Source organism: Citrus sinensis, chromosome 6 (assembly GCF_022201045.2).
Source record: "Citrus sinensis cultivar Valencia sweet orange chromosome 6, DVS_A1.0, whole genome shotgun sequence".
Taxonomy (NCBI): Eukaryota; Viridiplantae; Streptophyta; class Magnoliopsida; order Sapindales; family Rutaceae; genus Citrus; species Citrus sinensis.
The window spans coordinates 5278571-5297508 of record NC_068561.1 but is presented as its reverse complement, the minus strand read 5'-3'; positions in this window follow the sequence as shown (position 1 = coordinate 5297508).

Here is an 18938-nt window from a genome sequence, read left to right as displayed (position 1 = left end):
AGCTCAAAACTCAAAGAAATTTAGAGGGCAATCCCCACATTCATCACCAATCAAGACCACTAGCTTATTGAACAGCATCATTCCAAAGACTGTCAAGCTTGATTTTCCTCGTTATGATGGAAATGATGATCCTACCACTTGGGTATGTAGAGCTGAAAAGTACTTTTCCCTCCACAACGTTGCAGAATCAGACAAGGTGACACTGGCTTCATTTTACTTGGAGGGCGATGCTCGGCTATGGTTTCAAATGCTGGAGCAAGAAATACTTTATATCACCAACAAAGTGTTGGCTCTACTGGCAATGGAGTCCCCTTAAGTGGCTTGATTGAATTTGCTCCCCAGTTCGAGTCGCAGGAAAGTCGCCTTTGTTGAAAGAACCTGTGCCTCTCGATTCGAGCGGAAACTTCTAGTTTGGGTTATGGTACAGGCTTAAAGGTGCCTTCCACAGTTAGATCCTCCCACAGTTAGATACTCCCCAGGATATCTCGTGGTAAAAAAAAAAAAAAAAACTTTATATCACCTGGGAAGATTTCAAGAATAAGATATTTTCTCGATTTGGCCTCAACCAATTTGAAGACCATTTTAGTGAATTAATTAAAGCTACGGCAAACCGGCACACTTGTGGAATATCAAGGCCATTTCGAAAAACTGTTGGCAAAAGTTGGGCACTTATCACAAGACCGGAAGGTGAGCTGTTTTCTAACTGGGCTTCGAGATAGTATTCGAACTGATGTGCAAGCTAATAGGCCAACAACTTTAACCATGACCATTGGGTTAGCAAGATTATTTGAAGCTAGTAATTCAGATCAAAAGAAACTTACTTCCCAGTCCTCAAGACCCATAAATCAAGTAAAATTTCAGACTTGTGGCCAAGCATGATCGACGATAGTCAAAAGGATGACATCTGAGGAACTAGCTGAAAGAAGACGAAAAGAATTATGTTTTCACTGTAATGACAAATTTGGCCCCGGACATGTCTGTAAAAAACTCTTTATGATCGAAGCTTGTTGGGAGGAAGCAGATGGAGACGTGGTTATAGAAGCTGAAGAGACAATTAATGAACCTAAAATTTTATTCCATGCGATGGCTGGTTTTCAATCGCCAACAACAATGAGGATCTGAGGAGGACTCAAATGGCATTATGTGATAGCTATGGTCGACTCCAGTAGTACACATAACTTCATCAGTTCCGAAATGGCTCAACGTGCAAATCTCCAACCAACTACCTACAGCAGAATGAATGTAATGGTAGCTTCAGGTGAAAGACTAATCAGCCCAGGAAAGTGTTCACAGGTTCCATTAAAATTGCAAAAGTCATTGTTTTCAGTAGACTTTTGTCATTTTTCCTTTTGACGGTTATGACATTGTTCTTGGTACTCAGTGGCTAAGATCTTAAGTTTGCTTGGGGAGGCAAAGAAGTAGTTTTACGTGGGCTCACTAGTTCATCTCAGAAGATTAGTGATATTGTTCCTGTCACAAAAATTACAAGAGGACAAAAAGGGGTTATCGTTCATATTATGCATGGGGAAGATGCGAAGGATGAAAAAGACTTTATTCCAACACCAGTTCAACAACTTCTGCAAGGGTATCAGGAAGTATTGAATGAACATATTGGTCTCCCTCCTCGACAAATTCACGATCATCGAATTCCACTTTTACAAGGACGAGGACCAGTTGCAGTAAGACCATACATGTATCCTTATTTTCAGAAGAATGAGATTGAGAAAATTGTCGAAGACTTGATGGCTGCTGGAATTATTTGCCCTAGTACCAGTCCTTATTTTTGTTCTATCTTGTTGGTTAAAAAGCATGATGGTTCGTGGAGGATGTGCGTCGACTACCGAGCGTTGAATCAAATTACAGTCAAAGATAAATTCCCAATTCCCGTGATTGATGAACTCTTAGATGAATTAGCAGGAGCTCAATTTTTTTACAAAATTGGATTTACGCTCAGGCTACCATCAAGTCAGTATGCACCCAAATGATGTCGAGAAAACTGCATTTCGAACACATGAAGGCCATTATGAATTTTTGGTAATGTCGTTTGTGCTTACCAACGCTCCATCCACCTTCCAAGCACTTATGAATGAGGTATTCCAAGAATTATTACAAAAATTTGTACTTTTTATTTTATGATATGCTCATTTATAGTAAGGATTGGGATTCTCATATGGAACATTTGAGAATTATTTTTGACATCCTAAAAGCTAACAAGTTGAGAGTGAAGCTTGAAAAATGCTGATTCGGGAAAGAAGAAGTGCAGTATCTGGGACATACTATTTCAAAGCAGGGAGTTGCTGTCGACCCTAGCAAAATTGAAGCAATGATGTCATGGCCGAAACCAAGCACATGTAAAGCCTTACGTGGGTTTCTTGGACTCACAGGTTATTACCGAAAATTCATTCAACATTATGGAAAAATTGATGCTCCTCTAACCAATATGTTAAAGAAAGATTCTTTTGAATGGAGTCCGGCTTCGAAGGAGGCTTTTCAAAAGCTCAAGATAGCCATGATGCAAGCCTCTGTATTATCTCTTCCTAACTTTTCAAAAACCTTTATAGTTGAATATGATGCTTCTGGCCATGGGGTTAGTGCAATTTTATTACAGGAGAGACCTATTGCGTATTTCAGCCAAGCACTTCGAGGAAAACATCTTCTTCTTTCTACATAGGAGAAGGAGATACTTGCATTAGCATTAGCAATACAAAAATGAAGGCCATACTTGCTAGGCAAACAATTCATCGTTAGGACTGATCATCAAAGTCTTAAACATCTGTGGTCCCAAAAAATCGTAACTACGACTCAACAGAAATGGCTATACAAATTCATGGGATATGATTTTAAAGTGGAGTACAAGAAGGGAAAGGAGAATGTCGTGGCTGACGCTCTCTCGTGAAGTCATGAACAACCACAAGGTGCTGTGTTTGCCATGTCCCTGTTGCTACCACGATGGCTTGAGGTGATTCAAGAGGAGGTTGCTGTTAAACCTATATTACAAGACTTTACTTTAAACTCTTTACCGAAACAAATAGTAGAGCTGGCAAAATTTGACACGACGCGATTACCCGACACGAACACAACATAAATAAATAGGTATGGGTCGTCAAATTTAACACGATTATTAAACGGGTCGGGTCCGGGTCAACACGATTTTTTCCTGTGTCGGGTTAGGGTTAAAATTCTTGACCCATTTACCCGATCAATGATCCGATTATATTTTCTATTTTAAAATAATTTACATATTCTTATCATTTTTTTTGAGAAGACATATTCTTATCATTAAAACTCAAATATTAATAATGATTTTCTTTTTTTTTATTCTTTAAAAGGGTGAATATAAAACAGTGTTTTATTTATAAAATTTTAAATACATTTAGAGTTTCAATAGTGTAAATGTGTAAAAATTGATAGACATGTATATTTTATAATATTGATATATAATATTATATATATATATATATATATATAAATGTTCCAGTCCGGAATTTTAAAGTGCGGGAAAGTATGAGAAAACTTTAAAACCGCATGGTTTTAAAGGTTTAAAACTGTAAGCTTTTAAAGCCGTGCGGTTTTAAAGCTTTCCCGGACTTTCCCGCACTTTAAAATCCTTGACAAAAAAACTACTATATATATATATATAAAATTAAAACCTCAATAGTGTAAATGAGTAATATATTGGTAGATATGTATATTTTATAATATCGATAAATTATGTATGTATGTATGTATGTATGTACATACGTATGTATGATAGTGTGTAAATATTTGATGTAACTTGTAAATATTTGATGTAACTTTTGTTCAATATATAGATATTAAACGGATTATTGGGTAACCCGATTATTTTTCCGTGTCGGGTTTGGGTCTCAATATTTTGACACGATTATTAAATGGGTCGAGTTTGGGTCGACTTAAATTTGACACGACACGAAACTGACACGACCAGATGACCCGTTTTGCCAGCTCTAACAAATAGGGACTACTGAATAACAAGTCAGATAATTTTGTTAATTTTTTAATTAGTACAATTTAATTGGGGCTTATTATAAAACAAACTATTAAACTCATAGTTTCTATTACTTGCAATAAACAATAGGGACTGTCAAAGAAAATAGTTAAAATAGAGTGTTGAAGATATTTTTCTCTTTCTTTTTTCCTCTTTTAACTTATCCGTCATATCAATAAAGCCTTCATTTCTTGGTTGATAATTTATTATTATTAAAATTATTATTATTATTATTACGCAAATTATCTGTTGGAGAAAAATTAAATTTTTCAAAATTTTCAATTTTTATAAAACCTTTTAAGATCACTCTCATACAATATATAAGAATTTGTAATCTAGAAATCGTACCTTGAAAATCCAATTTGGCTTTTTCCGCTGAAATGATTTAGGCTCCCAGATCACGATCCGTCACCACCACTCTAGTTAGATCACGATCCGTCACCACCACGCTTGTTAGATCACGAACTGGCACTAATGATCTTCCAGGTTATGACTCAGGTTTTATCTGCACTTGACGTGTGGGCACCTTTATCATTACCAAAGCAACTAGTACGAGAAAATTTTTCTCTCAACAATAGAGAGAAAAAGATTTTTCTCTCATCTGTATAAAGTGGATGCCATCTTTTTTCTTTAAAGAAAATAAGCTTTTTTACATCTCCCTTTAGTAAAAACCCTAGGCTCCTAATGAAAATAAAAACTCACGTTACTTGCTTTTTCTATAAGGGACCCACCTTGTAAAATAAAATAACATAAGGCCTCTTACACACAAGCTAATTAAATGGAGCCTCCCACTAAATGATATATTTAGGTTTTTGACCTAAATAGTTAGTTATCTTACTTATCAATCCAGTAGTGGTGCAGTCAATTAAATGAGCTAACTCGGGGATCATTTGGGAACATACAATAGTGGCTGTAATAATTAGGCTTGTAATTAAACTAGCCTAATTATTTAATTCCAAATCTACTCCACTAAAAGATTGGAACTGATCTCCATAATTGTATACTCGAATAATAATTCGTCTCAAGCCACATTGATGTCTTTACTACATAATCCTTTGTACCACATCGTTAATTAAATCGACATCTCAACTGTCCAATCGATTTAATTACATCTTATTCCTTGATACTTACTCGTTTTCCCTAATGATCATTTTCAACATACTAAATATGTTGACATACTCTGGCCAGAGAATTCTATGATCAAGTGCCGAAAACCCATCAAGAGATGTGTTGTACAAATTCTATATTGTTAATCTATAACTTCAATACTCATAAATGCTCCCACCAAGATACCGGGTAATCTAGACTACAAGTATGTGTCATGCCTATTGGTAACTCAAATGGAATAACAATTACAATCATGAAATCATAATTAACTCAAGATTAAGATTACAGTAAAATCAATGCCTATGAGATTTAATAAGTCTGACAGTTATTACAAAGTTAATTAAATCTCATATGTGATCATGTTCAATATAGTCGTACTACATCAATAAATTCATACATGATTAATACAAATCATTAAATGAATTTATTACAATCTATACCTAAATAAAGTGCCCAACTTTATTTATCAACTGCGAACTAAATTTTATTTAATCATAAGATAACTTGTATTTATTTCTTCTCTAAATCCATGTGGTGATCACATAAATACATATAATATGATTAAATGGACTTTAATAAAAATATTAATGCAATTAAGATATTTGAATAAAATACCTCATTAATTTTATTAATCAGAAAAAATATTTATTACAATTAAATAAACACATATGATTTTAAAGAGCATATTTTCCCAACAATCTCCCACTAGCTCTCAAAGCATATTTGGCATCTCACGCATGCCCATGGATTCTAAGTGCAAGTTAAAAGGTTTCTCAGGTATGGCCTTAGTAAAAGGATCTGCCAAGTTTTGCTGTGACGCAATTTGAGTAACCTCCACATCACCTCTCTACACTATATCCCTTATAAGATGATACTTCCTCTCAATATGTTTTTGTTTCTTGTGGTTCCTTGGTTCCTTAGATTGAGCTACCGCACCACTATTATCGCAAAATAGTTTAAAATGTGCAGTTACAACAGGTACCACCTTAAGATTTTGTAGGAACTTGTGGAGCCATACAGCTTCTTTTGCAGCTTCAGATGCAGCCACATATTCAGCTTCAGTTGTGGAGTCTGCGATACAAGATTGTTTCACACTCCTCCAACTAATAGCTCCACTTCCCAATGTAAACACATAGGTGGAAGTTGATTTTCTAGAATCCTTATCTGACATAAAGTCAGAATCAGTATAACCCACTGGAATGAGTTCATCACCAGAATACACAAGTATATAATTTTTAATTCTTTTCAAATACTTCATTATATGCTTGACCTCAGTCCAGTGTTCAGGTCCAGGACTAGATTGATATCTACTAACCATCCTTACCGCAAAATAGATGTCTGGCCTAGTGCAAAGCATGGCATACATGAGACTTTCCACAGCTTCTGTATAGGGAACTCGTCTCATTCTCTCTATCTTTTTAGATGTTTTAGGTGATTGATCCTTAGAGAATGTAATTCCATGTCTGAATGATAATGAACCAGTCTTGGAATTTTTCATGCTAAATCTAGCCAGTATCTTATCGATATAGACCGCTTAAGACAAGGTTAAAGTTTTATTCTTCCGGTCTCGTAGTAACTTGATACCAAAAATATAACTTGCCTCTCACATGTCTTTCATATCAAATTGTTTTGCTAACCAACTCTTTATTATAGTCAATACTCCTATATCGTTTCCAATTAGGAGAATATCATCTACATAAAGGATTAGGAAGGCTATAGATTTTTCTTAAATTTTCTTGTACACACATGGTTCATCAATGTTCTAAATGAATCCAAACGATTTAATCGCTTGATCAAATATGATATTCCATGACCGGGATGCTTGCTTCAATCTATAAATGGATCTCTGCAACTTACATACTATGTGTTCTTGGCCTTTTTGTATAAATCCATCCGGTTACTGCATGTAGATGTTTTCTTCAAGATGCCCGTTAAGAAAGGCAGTCTTGACATCCATTTGCCAAATTTCATAATCTAACACTGCAGCAATGGAGAGCAGAATCCTGATGAATTTAAGCATAGCAACCGAAGAAAAAGTTTCCTCATAATCGATTCCCTCTTTCTGAGTAAACCCTTTGGCTACTAATCTTACTTTAAATGTTTCCACCCTTCTGTCTACTCCTCTTTTTCTCTTGTAGATCCACTTGCACCCTATAGGTTTTACCTCATTTGGTGCCTCTACAAGTTCCCAGACTTTATTGGAATACATAGATTCTATTTCTTATTCATGGCCTTTTTCTAAAATTCAACATCTCTATCTATTAGAACTTCGTTGTAACTAGTGGGACCTTGTACATGTTCATCTAAGATAGCCGTATAGATTTTTCCCAAAAGCATGTATCTCGCAGGTAACCTAGTTACCCTCCCACTACGACGAGGTTCTAAAAGTGATGGTTGTTCAGGGATAATCCTGTGTTGATCATCTGGTTGTTGCTGTTCTACCTGTTCTGTAACAGGCATTGAAAGCTGAGCATCAACTTGATTACCTAATAGTTCTTCAAGTATTACCTTACTCTTAGGTTTGAAGTTATTCATATAGTCTTCCTCTAGGGAAGTGAAATATGTGCTCACGATCACTTTCCTATCTTGAGGACTATAAAATAAACCTCCTCTTGTTCCTTTAGGATACCCCACAAACATACAAACCTCAGAACGTGAATCCATTTTGTCTGCCTTTGGTTTCAGCACATGTGCTGGTGATCCCCAAATACGGACATGTCGTAAACTTGGTTTGCGACCTGACCATAATTCTATTAGGGTTTTAGGCACTGACTTAGATGGAACTAAGTTCAAGAGGTAAACTGCAGTTTCCAATGCTAGTCCCCAAAAAGAGATTAGTAATGACGAATAACTAAGCATAGATCTCACCATATCCAAAAGAGTTCTATTTCTTCTTTCAGCTACCCCATTTTGTTGTGGTGTCCCCGGGGCAGTCAACTGAGATATAATCCCATTTTCAACCAGATACTCTTTGAAATCTCCTGAGAGAAATTCACCACGTCGATCAGATCGAAGTTTCTTTATATTCTTATCTAATTGATTTTCTGTCTCAGCCCTATACTCTTTAAATTTCTCAAGAGCTTCAGACTTGTAACGCATCAGATAAATATAATCGTATCTCGAGTAATCATCGGTGAAAATGATGAAATACTCATAACCTCCTCGAGCTTGTACATTGATTGGTCCATATACATCTGTATGTACCAATTCAAGTGGTACTGTTGCACGTACTCCTTTGGCCGAGAATGGCCTTTTGGTCATTTTCCCTTCTAAACAAGATTCACATAGTGGCAATGATTCATTTTCTAATAAACCCAAAAGTCCATCTTTGATCATTCTTTGTATCCTATTTTGGTTTATATGACCCAAGCGTAAATGTAAGAGATAACATTGGTTGGAAGAAATATTTCTTTTCTTAAATAAATGTGTATGCTCATCATTATTTATTACTGTGTCGTGCATAGAATGGATCATTGAACTTAAATGATATAAATTATCTTCCAATGTACCAGAACAAATAAGTCTCTTCTTATAAAAAATAGAAACAGAGTATCCAAAATTTACAGTGTACCCTTACTTTGACAAACAAGCTACTGAAATTAAATTCCTCTTTATGTCTGGAACATAAAGACAATTATTTAAAATTAAAGTCTTATTACTAGAAGATAATAAAACAGATCCAGTCTTCACTGCTGACACGAACTGTCCTGTCCCTAACTGTAGCTTGATGCTTCCTTAACTTATTTTCCTGGTTTCCAGAAACCAATAAAGTGAATTACAAATATGATTAGTTGCTCCTGAATCCAACACCCAAGTGTCAATAGGATTCTGAACTAAACAGGCCTCAATTACAAAAAGATTTCCCATGTCTGATTTCACAATATTAGGGCAATCCTTTTTCCAGTGACCTTTCTGTCCAAACTTAAAGCATTTGCCTTTCGGCTTGCCATCTTGCTTGGTAAACGGTTTATTTTTCCTAGCTTTCTTCTTACCTTTGCCTTTCGGTTTAGGCCCAGAAGATGAACTTTTTTCAGTAATATTTATGCTTCCCAGAGATTTCTCAGTACGATAGATCTCTTCAGCAGAATGGAGTTCGTTCATCAATTTAGTTAAGTTCATGTTTCTTTTGTTCATATTATAATTGACCTTAAACTCCTTGAATGTTTCTGGCAGAGATTCTAGCACCATGTCAATCTTTGAGTTATCATCGATTTGTGCTCCTTGAATCTTAGCCTCATTCAAATAGTCCATCATTTTGAGGACATGATCACGAACTCTTTTGCCCTTCCCCATTTTACTGTTCATAATTCCTTTTAGCGCTGCTTGTCTCGCGGAGCGGGTACTCTGCCCGAACATCTATTGGAAACTATCCATTATTTTAGTAGCAGTCTCCAAGTTCTGATGTTTGGTCTGCAGAATATTAGAAATTGAGGCTAAAATGTAGCATTTTGCCATTTCATTGGCCTTTTGCCATTTCTCATAAAGCTTCCTCTAATTTCTATGAGCATCATCCGCTGGAACTAGAGGGCATGGCTGGGTTAAGACATATTTATAATTTTCAGCAGTCAGGACAATGAATAGATTTCTTTTCCAATCGATATAGTTCTCTCCAGTGAGTTTGTTTTGACTCAGAATAATAGTAAATGGGCTCAGGGAAGACATTTTCTGAAAAATAAAACATCCATGCATAAATAATTTGAAATAATATTCACAATAAATAACAAAAATGCATAAAACCATAAATGCATTTTTATTTATTGTAACGATAATCTAGTTCCGCTTTGACAAGCTATTCGTTGGGGAAGTCATGTCTATACTTACTAGACCCAATTAGCCATTGAATTATTTACTTTCATGTAGAGACATGATAAATAATTATTGTTATCCTTTTTGGGCCTAAATTTGGTAACAGAGCTTCGTTGGGAATGTTAATAACAAATTTTAGTTGAGTGTATAATCATTGTTTCAATTTACGTATTTTACATATCAATAGTCACATTTGGGGTGAACAATCGATTGAAAAATATTTTAATTTTATCTTTGAAGAAGTTCATCAAATAAAATATCTAATATATATACGCTCCGAAGGGAGCATCACCGTATCATGAAGTCGAGGTATATATATAATTTTATTATTGAACTAACAATGGAGCCCGTGGGAAAATTATCTTGAATTTTCCCTCTCCCACTCAATATTTTAAAATTGGTTTTTCCTTTTAAAACATACATATTGTTAATTGCATGCTTCCTATAATATTATCTAGATGATATCCAATATTATTAAGCATATGCAAATTTCAAACAATATAACGAGATTCATAATTAATGAATAATATGTATCATTATGCATAGAGTGGCACTACCTATTCTATATGACATGTTATTATGGCATGTTATCATCCAAAACATAACATATAGAAAAATAATTAAATAATCTTAATTCATGGCTTTCCTAAAATGAAAAAATACATTAACCCTAAGCCTAATCTTCATTGGGCTTCTTGTTAATGTCCATCTTTCATAAGCTTGTCTTTATTGATGGACTAGGGGAAATTGGGCTTTTAAATTTATAATTGGTCCAATTTTAATTTTGAAAAGAAATAAATAAATAATTAAAAAATTATTAAAATAAAACTTTTGGACCAAAAATAAATTTAATATATTCAATTTTATCTATGCATTTTAATCCATTAAGCCCAATTGAAATTGAGCCTAAAACTATAATTCATTAAACCCAAAACTATGTTTGAACTTAAATGCAAAAAATTAAAAATTTTTATCCACAAAAAAGAATATGAAACTATAGGGACCTCCATGACAAAAACCATGAAACCCTAAAATCACATTTTTTTCTTTTCCTTCTCCCCAGCTGCCATCAACGCAAAAACTGCCCTCGTTTAAAACTCTCACACCGGACAGCCACCATCTCTGACCCCAAGTTACCGCCGTCCCTTACCGGAAAGCCACCGCTCCGCCAGCAGCCATCTTGCTCAAGCGACCAGCCTTCACTAGCGTTGCTGGTGGCGCTGTTGGTCGCGCGCTGCAGCTGCTGGTTTTTGTTGGTTGCCGCGGGCGGCCAGCTTGTTGCACGTGCAATGCAGCGCGCGCTGTTGGGCGTGCAGAGCACACGCGCAGCTGCTGGCAGCGTGATTCGTGAGGCATCCTACGCTGGTTGTGGTGGGTTCGTGGTTGTCAAAATTTGTAGCCATCATTGCTTTGATCAACATCCGTGATTATTCTTTAGTATTTACAAATTTCCTATGCCAATTTTGGCTTACAAAATTTCTATAACAATAAACTAAATCAAGAGGGAAACATAGTGATAAAAAACCACCCCTTTTGTTACAGACCAAACGACAAATACAGTAGAAAATCTAACCATGAATTAAGACAAACCATAAACATGCTTTATTCATATATTAAACAAATAATATATATTTGAATAAATTGTGCCACTCTAATACATAATATCAAGATTAATTTCATACGAAATTCTTATATATTAATATGAGATGGCTCTTATACCAATTGTTGGAGAAAAATCAATTTTTTCAATTTTTATAAAACCTTTTAAGATCGCTCTCATACAATATATAAGAATTTGTAATCTAAAAATCATACCTTGAAAATCCAATTTGGATTTTTTTGCTGAAATGATTTAGGCTCCCAGATCACGATCCGTCACCACCACTCTAGTTAGATCACGATCCATCACCACCACGCTTGTTAGATCACGAACTGACACCAATGATCTTCCAGGTTATGACTCAGGTTTTATCTGCACTTGACGTGTGGGCGCCTTTATCACTACCAAAGCAACTAGCACGAGAAAATTTTTCTCTCAACAATAGAGAGAAAAAGATTTTTTTCTGATTTGTATAAAGTGGCTGCCATCTTTTTTCTTTAAAGAAAATAAGCCTTTTTATATCTTCATTTAGTGAAAACCCTAGGCTCCAAATAATGAAAATCAAAACTCACGTTACTTGCTTTTTCTATAGGGGACCCACCTTATAAAATAACATAAGGCCCCTTACACACAAGCTAATTAAATGGAGCCTCCCACTAAATGATATATTTAGTCTTTTGACCCAAATAGCTAATTATCTTGCTTATTAATCCAGTAGTGGTGTAGTTAATTAAATGAGCTAACCCGGGGATCATTTGGGAACATACAATAGTGGCTGTAATAATTAGGCTTGTAATTAAACTAGCCGAATTATTTAATTCCAATTCTACTCCACTAAAATATTGGAATTGATCTCCATAATTGTATACTCGAATAATAATTCGTCCCAAGCCACATTGATGTCTTTACTGCATAATCCTTTATACCACATCGTTAATTAAATCGACATCTCAACTGTCCAATCGATTTAATTACATCTTATTCCTTGATACTTACTCGTTTTCTCTAATGATCATTTTCAACATACTAAATATGTTGACACACTCTGGCCAGAGAATTCTATGATCAAGTGCCGAAAACCCATCAAGAGATGTGTTGTACAAATTCTATATTGTTAATCTATAACTTCAATACTCATAAATGCTCCCACCAAGATACCGGTTAATCTAGACTACAAGTATGTGTCATGCTCATTGGTAACTCAAATGGAATAACAATTACAATCATGAAATCATAATTAACTCAAGATTAAGATTACAGTAAAATCAATGCCTATGAGATTTAATAAGTCTGACAGTTATTACAAAATTAATTAAATCTCATATGTGATCCTCTTCAATGTAGTCGTACTACATCAATAAATTCATATATGATTAAGACAAATCATTAAATGAATTTATTACAATCTATACCTAAATAAAGTGTCCAACTTTATTTATCAACTGCGAACTAAATTTTATTTAATCATAAGATAACTTGTATTTATTTCTTCTGTGAATCCACATAGTGATCACATAAATACATATAATATGATTAAATGGACTTTAATAAAAATATTAATGCAATTAAGATATTTGAATAAAATACCTCATTAATTTTATTAATCAGAAAAAATATTTATTACAATTAAATAAACACATATGATTTTGGAAAGCATATTTTCCCAACATTACCATCACCGTCGTCATAATTATAATATTAAGCATTATTAGTTTTATTATTATTGTTGTTGTTGTCGTCGTCGTCGTCGTTCAAAATTGGGAATGACATGGCCTATTATTTAAATTCCAAGGATAAAATTAAAATTAGATATTATTTCAATCCTCAGGGTTAAAGGGGAATTTTGACCTTTTTTCCCACCAATTACTTTGGCAATGCATTGCCCGATCTCTTCCAAATATTTTCAACCCTTTTTTCGAAAATTTCATTTTGATCTTAGCCCAACCTAGAGTAGCATGCTTCCACCAAGTTATTTTCAACCAATAGTTGCATCCACCTGTTTGTTGTTTGTTTCGATGCATGTCTTCTTAACTAATGTTGACCATTACATGCGGGACACGGCTACCATGCAGGGCCTAAAATCCCCTGTATGGTGCAGGGGCTGCCATTGAGCCATTGGATTCAGTTTTTTTGAATCCAACGGTTGGGGTTTTAGTTTGAAAGAAAAGAAAAAAATGTGAATAAAAGCAAAAAAAGAAGGGCAACCGGAAGAAAAGCATTTTCATCTCCCTCTCTTTCTCCCCCCCCCCCCCCCTTTTCCCCCCCCCCCCCCCCCCGGGAACATTGAACCAGAAAATCCTCATCTTTTTCCCTCTCCATCCCCACATTCTTCCTCGCTCTCGCTCTTGCTCACTCTCGCGCTCCTGCTCACGCTCATGTTCCCGCTCCCGCTCCCGCTAAAAATGGAGAGAGAAAAGTTCGGTTAAACCCTAGGATGAATTTGAGATCTAGAGTTTTGGATGTTAAAAATAGATTTTACGGATGATTTTGAGTAAATGAAGTGATGGGGAATGATTTTTTAGACTCAATTTGATGCCAAAAAGGAAGAAAATGATGGATTTTGGAGTGAGATTGAGTGAGGAGCAAACGGTTTTTAGAGAGAGAGGGAGATCCGGAATGCCGAATGAGAGGAAGAAGATGAATAGTAGAAATAGGTCCCGAAACCGGCTTGCCGGATTTCACTAACCGGTTAGTCGGTTGTGACCAGAAGCTTACAAGTCGTAAACGGCTTGCTGGTTTTACTTGAACTGGAAATCCGGTTATGTTCCAGCAAGTCCTTCACTCGAATCTGGTTTTCCAAATATCACAAACCGGCTTGCCGGTTGGATCCAGAAGATAGCACGTTAAAACCGGCTTACCGGTTTCCTTAACCGGTTGGCCGAATGAATCCAGAATGCTGCCAAAGTGTAGCTCGAATCCAGATTTTCAGATTTACAGAACCGGCTATCCGATTAAATCCAGTGAAGGCCATACGCGAATCCGGTTTTCCGGATTGATAATCCGGTTATTCGACTATTGACCTGAGAGCATCCAAAGAAAATGCGGCTCATCGATTTGGACAATCCGGTTATCCGGAATTTGTCCCGAGAGAAATCAATAAGAAAAACGGTTTTCCGGATGAGAAGAAGTGGTATATCGGTTTAGACTTGGAAATCTTTTTGTCTCTAATTGGGCAAGCTCTTATACTTGTATTACACACACCATTTTATTTTTGGCCTTTTAAAATTGATTAATTTTAAATCATTTTGAGATTTAAAACCTTTCAATAAGCCATTTAATGCATGAAATATAAAATCATAAAATTACAAGCATATCAAGCTATCTAATTCATGAAGCATAAATTCATATAATAACAAACATATCAAGCCATGTAGTAAAACATAAATCAAGATGCAACATTCATCATTCCAACAAACATTAAACAACAAACATGAAACATCTTACTTAAAATATGCAACAGCGAACATAAAATATGAGTACCTCGGTAACAGTGAACATACAACGTCAAACATGAAACGTAGAACAGCAAACAATGAAACGTGGAATGTAAACATGAAATGGGGGCAAAAAAGAAAAAATTTGGGGTATTTGAAAAATTATTACATGAAACATTAAACAACAAACATGAAACATCTTACTTAAAATATGCAACAACGAACATAAAATATGAGTACATCGGTAACAGTGAACATACAACGTCAAACATGAAACGTAGAACAGCAAACATGAAATGTGGAACGTAAACATGAAACGGGGGCAAAAAAGAAAAAAATTGGGGTATTTGAAAAATTATTACATGAAACATTAAACAACAAACATGAAACATTTTACTTAAATTTTGCAACCACGAACATAAAATATGACTACATCTGTAACAGTAAACTTACAACATCAAACATGAAACATATAACAACAAACATGAAACGTAGAACGTAAACATGAAACAGGGGCAAGAAAGAAAATTTTTGAGGTATTTGAAAAATTATTACATGAAACATTAAACAACAAATATGAAACATCTTACTTAAATTTTGCAACCGCGAACATAAAATATGACTATGTCTGTAACAGTAAACTTACAACATCAAACATGAAACGTTGAACAACAAACATGAAACGTAGAACGTAAACATGAAACGGGGGCAAGAAAGAAAAATTTTGGGGTATTTGAAAAATTATTACATGAAATATAAAACATAAAATATGAAACTTGAAATGTTAAATATGAGACATATTTCATAAAAAATAAATTAAACTTTTGTCCTTATGTTAACACACATTTTACTTTGTTTTTTAAATTATTTTTAATAAAAAATATTTTTTTCTATTTTTACTTTACTTATCCTTTTTTATTTATTATTATTATTATTTTTTTAAATTTATTTATTTATTATATTTTAATTTATTTAAAAAAATACATATTAATGGCAGCAACCGGCTGGAAAACCGGTTGCTGCCAGTCATAAAAGTTGTTTGGCTGCCAGATGGCAGCCAAACAACTAGGGGGTCAACAAATTGACCCCCTCTATGATACAGGGACTTTGAGTCCCTGTACCATAGCCGTGTCCTTACATGCGTAGTTTTATTAAAATCTTGTTTCCCCATAGGTTTCCGACCCATTACCTTTTTGTCCGATTACTTCCAATCGTCTTTGTGTCACTTCAGCAACCGTCAGATGACAACTAAAGGCTCATTCACTATAAGATAAAGGACTGAGGTACCAAACACTCTGACGCAAATTAGTTGCCCCCCCTAAACTCGTATGATTTTCCAAGTATGCACCTAAATTTTACATCCGCATAAAATATTCGATATAAAGTCTAGGGAAATGATTCAAATGCATTTTAGGGTTAAGCGGTATATTATTTTATTCGTCTGTGTTAAAACAATTTTGCTTCCTATTGGTATTGTGTTGTGTTAACCATTTGTACATAAGAACGCAACCCAATAGTTTATTTTTACTGTGTTATTCGAACTAAAGATGGGTGAGATTCCCTCAACTTAAAATAATTATTGTCCAGCTAATACATAGTTATCTAATTAAATATATATTTAGGTTTGAAAAAATAAACAACGATAAACTTGAAGACTTATCGTATTTGACTTCTTAAAATTAGAGAATGAAAATGATTCTCGTTCTTACGGGGGGATGGGAAGAAAAATAGATGAATGGAAATAGAAAGTGAATTGACATTTTTATCCTTAAACAAAGTAAAAAATTCTTTTTTCTGCATTTAAATATTAAATAATAACAATAACTATTTTGATTTTTATGAAATAGACTAAGAACTAAAATAACAGTAATAATAATAAATTGATTATTAATAATAATTTTACTAATAGTAGTAATAATAATAATAATAATAGTAAACTAATAATAATAATATTTTTTCATTATGATGATGATTATTATTATTGTTATTTTTATTACTGTTAATATTATTATTACTATTATCATTGTATTATAGTAAACAAATAATTATAAATATCAACATTACAATTATAACTATAATTATAGTAACAATTATTATAATAATTATAACAATTAATATCATAATAATTTTTTGTCATTATTTATATTATAATAATCATAATAATAATGGTAATATTTATAATAATAATAATTATTATTATAATAGTAATAGCAATAGCAATTATTTTTATTTTTTATTATAATAATTATAATAATAATAATGGTAATAATACTTATAGTAAAACATTTACTCTTTATTTGTTAATGAGCAAATACATAATTGAGAGCATTTTAGTAACTTGGTAATTGATAAGTGCATATTTTCTCTATATTTTACTATTAATTTCTCTATCTTTTTCTTATTTTGGTCTTAATTATTATAATTATTTTAGTTAATTTTTAGTTTAGTTATTTCGTTGAATTATATTTTATTATGTTAATTTTTGTCTTAATTTTTATATTTTATTATAGTAGAATTTATCCTGAATTTAATGTTTACTAGTTACTCTTAATTTTTGTTTTCAATTACATTATTAGATAGGAAATTAATTAGAGATTATGGATTAAAAAATATAAAACAATTCAATTTGGGAAGCTATCAAAATTAAATTAGAAATTAATTACAAGATAAGGGAAAATAAAATCAAGAACCTATGGCCAACAAGAATTTGAAGACCAAAATCAGAAGACAATTTCCTCAAGTTTCACATGGACATGCATTATTGAAAAATAAATAATTTACCTTGGGAATTGCATGTGTATTGCAATTTAAAAAAAAAAAAAGGAATGGAAATCCTAATGTGATCCTAAGTGGAGAGAACGTGCAAGACTGATCAAAACAGATACAAAAGAACAAGCCTTTTGGCTTTAGAATTGGAAAGCGTCGTGGAAAGGGGCCGCGCATACACAAAAACCCGAAAGAGAGAGGCAGCCGCAAGAAGAAAAAAAAAAGGAAGAAGCCCGAAGGAATTAAATTGGAGCAACTGCCTTTTGAATTAATCTTCATGATTAGTTTTATCAATTCTCTTATTTCTAACTCAATTATGTTAGGTTAGATTTTTTATTTGCTTGATGGTGAATTCAAAACTCCAAACATAATATATAATTAATATTCAATTTCTAGCATTCAATTTATTTAATTGAGATTGTTTATATTATTCTATAATTAATATTTATGATTTTGTTCTTATATTATTTGAGTGGCCAATTAGATAGGATTTGAAGAAATTCTATTGCTAGATAAAAATACTTGATCTGTAATTATCTTGATATTTTAATTATTAGTAGCAAATTAGAATAAGTTATTTCAATTGAAGAACATAATCTAGGTTAAATAATCCGAGTTTGTGTGTTTATTGCCTAGATTAACCTAATGTCTTTCTCTATTTATTGCTTCCATTATCTTAAAATTAAAAAGCTTGTTTTAAATTATTTAATGGTTAGAGCTTAAGTGAAGAACTTATTTTGTCTAACGACGCATTATGGAAAAATAGACATTAACAGAGCTTATTATTGTCTATGGTTGATAGTTTCAATAAAAATTAACGATAGAATTGATATATTGATTATGTGCTTGTTTGGTGGTGATAAATGATCCTTTGACCAAACTTGCCATCTTTATTATTTATTTATCTTTTAATTAGTGTTTTTATTAAATTATTATTTTCGTAATTTTACTTTGTTTATTTCTTACTATTTAGTTAAAAATTCATAAAACTCCACATTTTTACTTATAGTTGGTTTTTTCTTTAGTTAGATTAATTTATATTACTACTACTACTACTACTATTATTATTTTATTTTAAGTCTTTGTTTTAGAGTTGATAATAAATACAACTGGTATAGTCTTCGTGAGATTGATTTTTACTCGCTCTGTACTATTTGTGTACATCATTAATAAGGTTTTAAATTTGGTGTACCTAACGACACTACTAGTAATCTATAAA